Raw genomic sequence first — 13962 nt, 5'->3', positions numbered from 1 at the left:
AGTCCTGGCATAAAAGTGAGAAATGTGAATGTCTCTTTCTTCCCACTCTTGAATCTACATAAAGATTAATCTTCCTGCTAAGTAAGGTAGAGTTATCAATCATTCATGCCTCCAAATGTCAGATGATAAGAACACACCAGGCAATAAGATTAGATTCTTTTGTTGTTTAAAATAAAATAAATTTCATCTTTTTGAAAAAATAAAAGAGAACTTTTGAATAGCATTTCTTATTAGAAATTATTAATAATAGAATAATTCCAAAGATGATTACACAATTCCTTCTCCAAAAAATAAAGAGATTTTTTGAAAAATGTACAGATGGATTAGTTCTATTTAGAGGATGTTTTGTTATACAAAATTAAGTTTGAATTTTGATTTTCAGATTATTTGCACATTTGGTTGATTATCCTCTTTGATCTTTCATTTCTTTACATTTGTTCACATTACTATAACATGTATATATTTAGCTCTCTGATCTTACCTGGCAAATATTTGCAAATATTTTGCCAAATATTTTATTCCTTCTGTAACCAATGGTGCTGGCTAGTTTTATGTGGGCCTTTTACGTAACTAAATAGAAGCTCACCAGGAATTTAACATTCTATAGATATATAATTTCAAACACCTGCTCTTTTCCCTGTCCTTATGGGCTCCTGTTAACATGGTACTTAACTCTGATAAGGCAGAAACACCAAGTTCTTGATTATAACTTGATAAGGCTGAAATACCAAGATCTTGATTTTTCATGGAGAGGTCACTGCACTGTTCACTAGGAAACAATAGTTTGCCAAATTTGGCAACTTTAATATGAATAATTGCTTTCTCTTTTAATTTCCTTTTATGAGCCTCAGTATTATGAGGTATTGCTTATTTGCCACCATTTTTAATTTAGATATAATCTTATATTACCTATGCCTAATATTTTCTATATTTTAATTATCTAAAATAGATTGATATAAGATTATGAGTTTTAAGATTATCTAGATTCTGTTCAAATTCTGTTAAAATCTTCTTTTGTTGTTTTTACAAATCTTGGTAAATTAAAAAAAATCTGAGTATAGTATCATTTTGTACCAGATTATCAAGCAACCTAAATTGCTCATGTTTGGTTTCTATCTAAAACGGAAAAATTCTGATTGGCAATTTTAAAAATTTCAAATTCACAATAAAATTAGGAAAAGTCCAATGCAGACATGATGCTTGTAGTTTCGCGTTACAGAATCAACCCGAGTGCGATACAGGAACAATAAGCTCTTACCTCCTGTAAGAGTGGACAGCTGGTGTGCCAGAAAATTATGCAAGAATTATCAATCCAGGAAAGAAACAGACCCAGAATAAATGCAGATATCTCAACAATGGTTTTCTTTTTATGCTAAACTCTTATGGCATGTCATGCATGCAAATCAATCTGATTGTCAATCTTAAAACAACCACAGTCAAATTCAACAGCTAGCAGAAGACAAGAAACAACTAAGATCAGAGCAGAACTGAAGGAGAGAGACACGAAAAACACTTCAAAAAACAATGAATCCAGGAGCTTTTCTTTTTTGAAAACATTAACAAAATAGCTAGATCACTAGCCAGACTAATAAAGAAGAAAAGAGAGAAGAATTAAATAGACACAATAAAAAATGACAAAGAGGATATTACCACTAATACCGCAGAGATACAAACTACCATCAGAGAATACCACAAACACCTCTACACATATAAACTAGAAAATCTAGAAGAAATAGATAGATTCCTGGATACATACAGCCTCCCAAGGCTAAATTTGGAAGAAGTCAAATACCTGAACAGACCCATAACAAATTCTGAAATTGAGGCAGTAATTAATAGCCTACCAACCAAAAACAGCCCAGAACCAAGCACACTCACAGGTGAATTCTGCCAAGGGTACAAAGAGGAGCTGGTAGCATTCCTTCTGAAACTATTCCAAGCAATAAAAAAACAAAAGGGACTTCTCCCTAACTCATTTTATGAGGCCAGCATCATCCTGATACCAAAACCTGTCAGAGACACAACAAGAAAAGAAAATTTCAGGCCAGTATCCCTGATGAACATCGATGCAAAATCCTCAATAAAGTACTGGCAAACCGAATCAGGCAGGACATCAAAAAGCTTATCCACCATGATCAAGTGGGCTTCGTCCCTGGGATGCAAGCCTGGTTCAACATATGCAAATCAATAAATGTAATTCATCACATTAACAGAACCAGCGATGAAAACCACATGATTATCTCAATAGATGCAGAACAGGGCTTCGATAAAATTCAACACCCCTTCATGCTAAAAACTCTCAATAGACTGGGTAGTGATGCAACACATCTCAAGATAATAAGAGCTATTTATGACAAACCCATAGCCAATATCATACTGAATGGGCAAAAGCTGGAATCGTTCCCTTTGAAAACTGGCACAAGACAAAGATGCCCTCTCTCAACACTCCTATTCAACATTCAATTGCTTACCAGAGCAATCAGGAAAGAGAAAGAAATAAAGGGTATTCAAATAGGAAGCGAGGAAGTCAAATTGTCTCTGTTTGCAGACGACATGATTGTATATTCAGAAAACCCCATCATCTCAGCCCCAAAACTCCTTAAGCTGATAAGCAACTTCAGCAAAGTCCCAGGATACAAAATCAATGTGCAGAAATCACAAGCATTCCTATACACCAATAACAGACAAACAGAGAGCCAAATCATGAGTGATCTCCCATTCACAGTTGCTACAAAGAGAATAAAATACCTAGCAATACAACTTACAGGGGACATGAGGGACGTCTTCAAGGAGAACTACAAACCACTGTTCAAGGAAATAAGAGAGGACACAAACAAATGGAAAAACATTCTATGCTAATGGATAGGAAGAATCAAATACTGTAAAAATGGTCATACTGCCCAAAGTTATTTCTGGATTCAATGGTATTCCCATCAAGCTACCATTGACTTTCTTCATAGAACTAGAAAGAAACTACATTAAGTATCATATGGAACTAAAAAAGAGCTCTTATAGGCAAGGCAATACTAAGCAAGAAGAACAAAGCTGGAGGCATCATGCTACCTGACTTCAAACTATACTACGAGGCTACAGTAACCAAAACAACATGGTATTAGTACCAAAAAAGATATCTATCTATCTATGTATCTATGTATCTGTCTATCTATCTATCTATCTATACCAATGGAACCGAACAGAGGCCTCAGAAATAATAGCACACATCTGCAACCATCTGATCTTTAACAAACCTGACAAAAACAAGCAACAGAGAAAGATTCCCTATTTAATAAATGGTGCTGGGAAAACTGGCTAGCCATATGCAGAAAACAGAAACTGGACCCTTCCTTACACCTTATACAAAAATTAGCTCATGATGGATTAGAGACTTAAATGTAAAACCTAAAACCATAATAACCCTAGAAGAAAACCTAGGCAATACCATTCAGGACATAGGCATAGACAAAGACTTCATGACTAAAACACCAAAAGCAATTGTAACAAAAGCCAAAATTGACAAATGGGATCTAACTTAAGAGCTTCTGCTCAGCCAAAGAAACTATCATCGGAGTGAACAGGCAACCAACAGAATGGGAGGAAATTTTTGCAATCTATCCATCTGACAAAGAGCTAATATCCCGAATCTACAAGAAACTTAAACAAATTTAAAGAAAAAAGCAACCCCATCAAAAAGTGGGTGAAGTATATGAACAGACACTTCTCAAAAGAAGACAACTATGCGGCCAGCAAACATATGAAAAACAGCTCATCATCACTGGTCATTAGAGAAGTACAAATCAAAACCACAATGAGATACCATCACATGCCAGTTAGAATGACAATCATCAAAAAGTCTGGAAACAACAGATGCTGGTGCAAATGTGGAGAAATGGGAGCGTTTTTACACTGTTGGTAGGAGTAGAAATTAATTCAACCATTGTGGAAGACAATGTGGCAATTCCTCAAGGATCTAGAACTAGAAATTCCATTTGACCCAACAATCCCATTACTGGGTATGTACCCAAAGGATTATAAATCATTCTATTATAAAGACATATGCACACATATATTTATTACAGCAGTATTTACAATAGTAAAGACTTGGAACCAACCCAAATGCCCATCAATGATAGACTGGATAAAGAAAATGTGGCATATATACACCATGGAATACTATGCAGCCATGAGAAAGAATGAGTTCATTTTCTTTGCAGGGACATGGATGAAGCTGGAACCATCATTCTCAGCAAACACAGAAACAGAAAATCAAATACCAAATGTTCTCACTCATAAGTGGGAGCTGAACAATGACAACACGTGGACACAGGGAGGGGAACATCACTCCCCATGGCCTGTGGGGGTGTGGCGGGCAAGGGGAGGGAGAGCATTATAGCAAACACCTAATTAATTCAGGGCTTAAAACCTAGATGACGGGTCGGTGGCGCAGCAAACCACCATGGCACGTGTATACCTATGTAAACAACCTGTACGTTCATCACATGTATTCCAGAACTTAAAGTAATAAAATAAAATAAATAAAATAAATAAAAAACAACCTTATATATTTTTAATAGGTTCTACTATATTACTTACCTGAAGATTATCAGTAGAAATATTGGATCAAGATTTTGAAATTCTTGAGATAACCTATTAATTGGTGTGGAAAGTGTAATCACAATGCCCACAGTTAAGGACTTTTGATTTATCACTGATTGCACTGAGATCTTGTACTCTGCTTAATCTCCTTCTTTCTGATCTCACTTTAACCTCTTAATAATTTATCAAAATAGACTGTGATATTTACCATTTCCAGGTAAGAGTCTATACATTATTAAGTTAAATAATTTACTCTTGAAGTTTGAAAATTCCTGAAATAATATTATTCCAAACTGTGAACTGCTATGTTATTGTTAGTGTTACCTTCATGATGATATAAAAATTGACTACCCACTTCTGCTTCTCTCTTCTCCCATGAGGCATCAGACTTGATGGTGTTTTACCCATCCTACCTTTCTGCAGGGTCAACATTGCTCATGCTACCAACTCTTCAGCCAATCTGAAGGTCTAGGATTCCCAACCACTCCACCCTGTCAACTGACATGATTCCAGGATTCCCCTGCCTTTACGTTAATCTATTGCAACACCCCTCTCTCAACTGACACTGCAATATAACCTCTTATTCAGGCTTCCTGCCACCATCAAGCATGAAAGGGAATCCAGAAGAAACACAGAGCTATTTTTTGCTCTATTTCTCAATGGTTTTAATTGAAGGAGATTTGGTTGAACATTTTTGTGTGTTTAGTATTAGACAAGTAGTTATTGGACATACATTATGCATAAGGCACTGTGCTATATAATGATTAAACAAAACAGATATGTTCCCCTTTTTATGAAGCTTACAATTTAGCAGAGAAAAACTGATTTTATAGAGCATAACTTTTCATTATAAAACAGGAGCTTCAAATATAAAGGCAATTCAGAATGTTATTCACTTCTCAAGTGAAAAATTATGTCATGATACTGAATAGGATGTCTTGTTTTGCTTGTTTTCATGCAGAGACCTTTACCCTCACCTACTCCCTTTTATGAAACATAGCTTTTAACAGTCCACCTTGGCAATTACTGTAATTAGACTGCGGTTACCTCCCAGGTAAGGGGATAAATTTAACCTTTATTTTATACGCCACCTCTTAAGTTGTTGGAAAATAAAGTTGCCCAGAATTCCTCCCTCGTTTTAAGTGCTGACAACAGAACAGTAGCATTAAGTATTTGTGACCATAATAAAAGTCATAATATATAACTTAATCACCAAATGGATTTGATTTTAAAAGACAGGGTTCTTTTCTGGCACTATATTTATTTCCACATTTTATTCATGATGAAAGTAGAGGCTACTTATTGTTGATCTACATTATCCATGGCAGATCATGGTGAAAGGTGGGAATGATAAGTGCTGTTTCTTAGTCAGCATTTATTTTTTCCCAATAATCTCATCACATGTTTAGCATTTTTTAAAGAAATAAAATGAATATGTATTCTGTATGAACATAAATCAACATATATGAAATAAAACACTTTCATAAAATTAATTACAAATAGGTAATATTGAACTAAAATTATATTAAAAATTCCTAAAGCTTAAAGATTAATTGATACTATGCATAAATAAGACCGAAATCTAGTAAGTGAAAACCAGCCTAAACACTGATGTTCTGCATGAAACACTAACTATGACTACAATTAGCATAAAAAAGTGATTTTGGTAAATCAACCTTCATATTTCCTAAACTGATGGGGTTATAGATCATACATTATAAAGTTTACAGAACAAACTTGTATTCATCGAGTAATAATCAGAAATCCAGCCCTGGCACCAGAGAGCTTAAAAAATTGTGTTTAGATGTAAAAATTATGCCTTTACCATTTAGTCATGATATCACTTTGAAACAATAAACATAATTAAAAATTTGAGCGAATTTATAGAAATATACATTCATAACGCAAATCTAACTCAGAAAATATACAAGAGATACGATTAAAAGAAATTGACATATTAATAGAGACGATACAGTAGGGTGATGCAAAATACACAAGGTAGTGTAATTTTGGGAAGAGTATTAAGTCAAAAATCAATACATGGGCAGAATGACTTTATGGTCTCTATTGTTTAATGTAGAATCTGATTATTCATAATAATCTTATGGTTATAATATTCACTTATTAACCATGTGATGTAGCTTCAAGATATGGAAATGATATTATTAGAAAAACAGACAAGTAGACATAAACAAAATAGTTGTGAGACAATTAAGCATATCTTCGGTCGTTGGCAGAGCAAGCAGTGAATCCACAACCAAATGGACTTGAATGTGATGACCTGTTTGTAGATAAGAGAAGCCTCTATCATAATCTGCATTGTCTAAATTGTTTTGCACAACTGTTTTCAAAATAATAAAAGATAATTAAAAAATTATAGTTAATGAAACTAGAAATAATAAAGCTATAATTTTATTATTAAAAGATCAGTGAGTCTTAATACAGATACATATTAAGAGCAAACAAGAGCAACAAAAATAACAAGAAATATCCTGATCATATAAGAATTTATAAAGTAATTATTTTTGGATCAAAGAGAAAAAACACATAATTAGAGAACATTTTGAAATTAACAATAATTAGGATACTACAAATGAAAATGTAGAAGTTCATCTAACAAACATCACGAGGGTCAAATTTGTTGTAGCAAATAAGTATATCCACAGAAAATTAAATACTGAGTCAAATATGTGTAATTCAAAGCTCTATGTCATGCCACCTTCCTTCTTCAATGTTTACCTTGCTCTAGTAATGATTTTAAAGTTTAAAAAGCACAAGTTTTTAAAACAAATAGTTAAATTGTAGGAAGTTAAAAAGTCAAATATATTTGGTTTCTGTTCAGAAATGTTTTAATTGACATATGTAATACACACGTAATGATACTACTGAATTCATGCACTTCACAGTGTAAATTTCAGACTTTCATGCTAAAATCTCTTCACAGGTGTAGAACCTGAAGTCACCACAGTTCTGAGTATTTAAATGCAACAAAAAGAATAAATACATAAAGATAATTTCAAGTGGATTAAAGCTGTTTCAAAGCTCAGTCTGATTTGAAAATTTGAAAATTAGTTTAGTTAAAATAAACTGAAAAAGTAAAAGTGTCACATATTCTGAGTGGGAGATCTGAGATACAGGAATTTATGAACATATTTTGGGAAACAAAGCCGTGATTCCAGCGAAATCATTTCAAATGTCAACAGGTACAGATAGAAGAACATGCTGCAAATTCACTTGACTACTTAAGTGAATTTCATACAAATGAATATTAGGAGTTATTTGATAAATCCCTTTCAGAAATCAAGAATGAGAGTGTTTATGGTGATCCCTTTTAATATTTCAAAGTTAACAAAGATAGCATTTTTACTAGACATGGATTAACCAGTGAAACAGCCTATTAGTGTGCCATCAACATTTAATTCTTGATGAAATCATCTAATAATATATGGCCATTATTTAATTATTGATGATTTCCCAAGGCACTTATTAACCCAAAGTGAGTTTCTGAAATTTAACAACAAAAAATAGACATTTTCGTATTACATCTTGGGAGCTTGTCTCCCAAATACTTCATTATCTCTGCAGTATTTTTCAGTACCCTGGGCTTATCTGTTTCTTTCTTGATTATTTTTGCTTGCTTTTTAGCACTGGGGAAATAATTCCTCTTCTATTTACAGCAGTACAAAAAGGGTGACACATATAAGAAAGTAGGTAACAGGGGGAAATAAAGCTTAAAAAAGCGTATTCAATATAACTATGTAGTGCTGCATTAGAGAAAAAATAGTAAAAAGTGTTATTTTATCTATTACAAACTAAAGAGAACCATCCTTTAAAATTATCTTTTTTGCTAGAGAGTTAAGGAAAAGCAGTTCTCACGTGGGACAAAGAAGTGTTAAATTATTTTAAGGTTCTTAGTTAGTTTATTATAAAAAAATTTAAAAAAGGGTTTTTAGCTCTGTTCTTGGACACTCCACTCATAGATAAAATTTCAGCAGTGCCTTAGTGTCTAGCTCAAACGTTACCTTCACAATGCTCCATCTTCAAGGCAATTATTTTCTTTCTTTTTAGAATTGGTATATTTATAACTCTATATTTTGTGTTTTTGAGCATGTTAAGCCTTTTTATTTTAAACTCATACTTAATATTCTTATAACATGAATACCTTATGGGAGGTTTATATTGCTTGTTATTTGTCCAAGGTTTTATGTTATCTTCTCTCTTGTATGCCTGGTTATTATTGCTTTGGTGACTGATGTTATGAAGATCATTTTGAAGATCACTTGAGATGTAGGATAATTTTTTCCCCTAGCTCCATAGTTTCTGTCTGTCAGCTGGAGCAACTTGGGTCCTGGTAACAAGCTCATTGTGGTGTCACAAGATTCTGTTAACTTTTGCAAGGAAGAGCAGCTTCTGACAGGTGCAGCACACATTACTAGTTGGAGTTGATTATTTCCTTAAACATTAAATCTCACTCAAGAGCTTTAATGGCATCTTATGTTTGTAAGGCTTTTGGGTAGTTGCCATGAAAAAAGATAAGCATTGTACAAAAATCAATGTGAAGCGGGAAATGAATGTGATGACATTTATAATGACTCCAAGGTTTAAAATGTGCTGTTTCCACAGGCAATACCATCCGATTAGTATACAATATTGTTTATTTAGAAGTGATAAAATATTGTATACAATGAATTAAAATGAATAATTCATGAGAAAATAAATTGTTTTTATAAAGTATTTTTTATTTTAAATTTGTGTATTTTTTCAAATGAATATTTTTATTATGGCATGCATTTTTAAGTTTTTAGGACTTAACTGATAAATAAGTGAGACTGTTAGGTGTATCTTTTGACCTAGGAGAAACATGAAATAATTAAAAAAAAAAAAAGTCAACCAGTAATGATTCTCTGAAGTAAAAATGCTTGGGAGACTTTGTTCTAGCCCTTTTAGTCAACCAAAATCTCTACTCAATATACTTCAGTGAGCAATTATAAACACCCTTGGAAAAATAAAAAATTAGAAGCTTTCAGCAAAAAAATGAACAATTCTCAGGGAAGAAATAAAAGATATAAAATTGGACCAAATCAAAATATTAGAACTGGAAAAGAAAACAACCTAAATAAATGCCAAATAGATGGTCTCAACAGTACAATAAATGGGATGGAGGAAAATATCAGTGAATTGGAAGATGAAAGAAAGAAATTAATATGATCAACAAAGAGGTAATGGACTAAAAAAGATGCACTGAGCCTCAGGGACACGCCGGACTTTAACAAATGATCTAATGGTTATGTCACTAAATGCCCAGAAAGATAGGAGAAAGAAAACAGGGCTGAAAAGTTACTTGACCATATAATGGCTGAAAAGAAAAGTCAAAATTTGGCAAAATACATATTCCTACAGGTTCGAGATGCTGATTGAACCCCAACAGGATACATACAAACAAACCATGTCAAGGCAAAACATAATAAAAATTCTGAAAAGCAAAGCTAGTAAACAACAACAACAACGTTTGAAAGCAATCAGTTAAAAATAACACCTTGTTTACAGGTGTTAAAGAAAAATGTGAATGACTGAGGATTTCTCAGGGAGGAAGGAAGGAAGAAAGCAGCACAATATTTTTTAAATACTGCAATAATAGACATGCCAATCCAGAATATCATATTGAGCAAAAATATCCTTCAAGAGAGAAAGGGAAATCAAGACATTCTTAGATAAAGGAAAAGTATGAGAATTTATCACCAGCACATCTACCGTAAGAGAATGGCTAAAGGAAGCTCTTTAAATGGAAAGGAAACTACAGAAGAGTAGTGAGAAAGAACTAGGTAAGCAAAAACACTGATAAATACAGAAGGCATATCTTTCCTACAGTTTTCTAAATTATGTTTGAGGGTTGAAGAAAATTAAATCACTCTTTGGGTATTGTTCTAATTGTATGTAGAGGAAACATAAAACATCTATATTATAAATGGAGGACAGTAAAGGAATATAAAGGGAATTTAGATTTTCAGATTTCACTCAAACAGGTAAGTGGTGTTATAAGTAGATGATCATATGCTATGCATACATAATATAATATAGAAATATAAATAAATAGTAATAAAAAAAGGCTCTCAAAAAGATACACTTAAAACACTGTAGAGAAACCAAAATGTAAGTCAAAGAAAATTCATGTAATTAACAGGAAGGCAGGAAATAAAAAAAAAACACAAAACACAGAAATTAATCATTAATTTACATTTCAAAGTAACACATTGATTAAATAAGTTACAATGCAAATTAGAAAATATTTTGAACGGAATAATAATAAAAATGCAAGAAAGTAAAACTTACAAGAAGCATAAAAGTCATGCTAGAGGAAACTTAATACCATTAAAGGCATATATTGCAAAAAAAGAAAGACTGAAAATGGATTAACTAAGAATCTATCACAAGTTAGCATTCAAAAACAAAAAACAACTAACTCAAAGAAAATGACAGTAATGAAAAGTCAATGAAATGGCAACCAAAACAAAAAGAGGACCATCAAATCTTAAAGTGAGTTGTCTATAATTAATAAAATTGTCATAATCTTGGCAAGATTGATCAAGAATAGAAGACAAAATGCTGAAGTGATGTCAAGACAAAAGGGGAGCATCAATACAGAATCAATACACGTTTTTAAAAATTCTGTGTTTAATAGAAATAATTCTGTCAATGAATATACAATTTAGAAGAAACAGCCATAGTCACAAATCACCCAACTCACTAAAGGGAAAATCAAAAATATGAGTATTCATAAAATTATTAAACCTAACATGTATGTAGTTTAAAATATTTCCAGAAAAGTCCCATTCATTTTAAGGTTGCTTTAATGCTGATTTCTATCAAATATTTGAGAAAGACATAACATTCATGTTACATATAATTATTCCAGAGAAAAGAGAAAATGGAAATAGTTCTTAATTAATTCTGAGAAGTCATGCCCTAGTTAACAAAAAATATGACTAGATTTTACATTATAAATACAAGCCAGTGAACTAATACATGGCATTGAAATAAAATCCCAAGGAAAATGTTAGCTAATTTAGTAAATCAATACATTAAAAGGATAAACATAATTAATTTGTGTTACAGAAATACAAAATTGGTTTGACATTGAAAAATAAATAAATGAATAGAATATAGAAAAAATTGATCCTTAATAGATGCAGAAATGATATATGATAGAATTAAATAGTCACAATACAGTTGTGTAGCATATAATGACATTTCAGTCAATGATGGACCATATAGATGATGGAGGTCCCATAATATTATAATACTGTATTTGTACTGTACCTTTTCCACATTTAGATATGTTTAAATACACAAACTGTTACCATTGTGTATAATGGGTTACAGTATTCGGTACAATAACATGCTTTACAGGTTTGTTGCCTAGAAGGAATAGGCTACACCACTTAGCCTAGATGTGTAGTAGGCTGTTCCATCTAGGTTTGTGTAAGTTTATTCTATGATGTTCACACAAGGATGGCAGCTCATAACAATGTATTTCTCAGAATATATGGATCTCTAAAGTGCAATGCATAACTGTAAATATTTATTTAATAAATGGTGTTTATAAAATTAACATATAGCAAACAATTATCTTTAAAGATATAGTGTGAAACTCCTTTGTCTAAAATCAGTAACAAGGAAAAAAATGCCTATTTTTATCACACCTTTTCAATTTTTTATTGGCGATCCTAGCAACTGCAGTAAGACAAGAATGTCAAATAAACAGAGATTCTGATTTAGTTGATTTGGAGAATGAGTTGGGCATTGGAATCTACAAGAAGGGCTCCCCAGGTAATTCGACTGTATAGCCATGATCAAGATTCACTACATTGTCTGCCATCTCTTGGGTTTTGGAGGAGCAGGTAGAAAGAAACTTCCTGGCCCCCTGGTTTCCTTTTCTTCTGCCTATCCTGTAGGATGTCTGTGGCTGCTGCTTTTATTTTATTATTAAGGATACTCACTCCAATGTGCTGATTAAAGTGGATCTGACAAAGCCTGGAGAGAAAAGCAGAATTTGCACCCACCATCTAGTTCATATCGGTCTTGGTCTTTCTGAGAATTACACAAAATTTTTTGTGTATCTATGTTTTCCTTCTCCTGTTTCTTGAGACTGAACATGTGGAAGGACACATCAGTCACTACTGATTCAGCATCTTGAGAGAAACATGAATATATTATTCAAGCCTAAGGTACAGGAATTATAAACTGTCATAGAGATGTCCCAGTGTTAGGTGTTCACCACAGCCAAGTCATGACATACCTACGCTTTCTATGGAATTTTCTTATTTTTCATTTATGTTTTCTCATCTTTCCCCTCATTCAAATATGTTTATATGTAGTATACATTGTAAAAATGTAAAGACATCTAATTATTTATTTTAAAAATAAATAGTTTAGCTTAGATAAATTTCATTTATTGATAGCAGAAAGGAGTTCTGCAAAGAAATTCATCTTAATTGGTTGAAAAACTATAAAAAACAAAAACTTCATCTCCTGTATTCTAGACTATTTAATTGAATTGTATTTATGGTGTTTCAAAATTACATTCAGAATATAAAAGTACTTCATTCTAGCAGCATAAGTGTTATTATCTACAAACATATCAATGTCAAATTATGATTAGCAAATAAAATATTGCAAGTGATACATGTAGCATTTTTAAAATTAAGGGAACCAGAGAAGATAATTTTCAATCTAAGTGGGTTATTATGGATGAAAATGATTGAAATTTAAAGATTAAAAAGTCCTATTAAAGATAATTTAACTTGTAATGGCCTACAATTTGAGAGGAAAACTAATTAAAATAAGAAATATTATCATCAAGATGCTTTTGCAGGAAGTTGATTTGTTCTAGTTGTTTTGACTCTGTTTATTTTAACCTTGCTTGGGATGATTTAAACAGAGCAGTTATCTTCAAGCTGTTTGATAATAACAGATGTTTAAGTGTTTAAACCCGAAGAGAAAAAATACTAGATGATTAAATGTCACAATAAATTTCTTGGAAATGAGTGAATTTAAGTTCCATAGCTAAAAAAAAAAAAAAAAAAAAAATCATTTAAGGTGATTGAAATCATTATGTTACAATTTCAGTCTGGATTAGCCAAAATAAATCTTTGTATTTTTTAAATGCTCATTTATAGTAAATCTAACATATGCTTATTTTCTATGTTCTTCAGGGGAGGAAAAGGCCATTAGAAGAAACTTCCTCTGAAGAATTAGACCTCAACCTCACATTGCACATTTTAGACCCTAATGCTATTGCAATGAGAATTTCAATGGGCTTTGTTAATAAGCGAAATGAATTTTCCGATCTAGAAGTCATACATTAAAAAG

At 32.3% G+C, this 13962-nt stretch overlaps 1 long non-coding RNA gene across 1 annotated transcript; it reads right to left on the bottom strand.

The window, feature by feature from the left end:
- Positions 1-6731: 6731 nt before the first annotated feature.
- LOC129528229 (uncharacterized) lies at positions 6732-8929 on the bottom strand. Its single transcript, XR_008673461.1, has 2 exons — positions 8756-8929; positions 6732-6874 (listed from the first exon to the last, which is right to left on the bottom strand). It is a non-coding gene; the product is annotated as an uncharacterized lncRNA (long non-coding RNA).
- Positions 8930-13962: the final 5033 nt, after the last annotated feature.

Source organism: Gorilla gorilla, chromosome 17 (assembly GCF_029281585.2).
Source record: "Gorilla gorilla gorilla isolate KB3781 chromosome 17, NHGRI_mGorGor1-v2.1_pri, whole genome shotgun sequence".
NCBI classification, from domain to species: Eukaryota; Metazoa; Chordata; class Mammalia; order Primates; family Hominidae; genus Gorilla; species Gorilla gorilla.
This window is presented reverse-complemented; position numbering and strand designations above follow the sequence as displayed.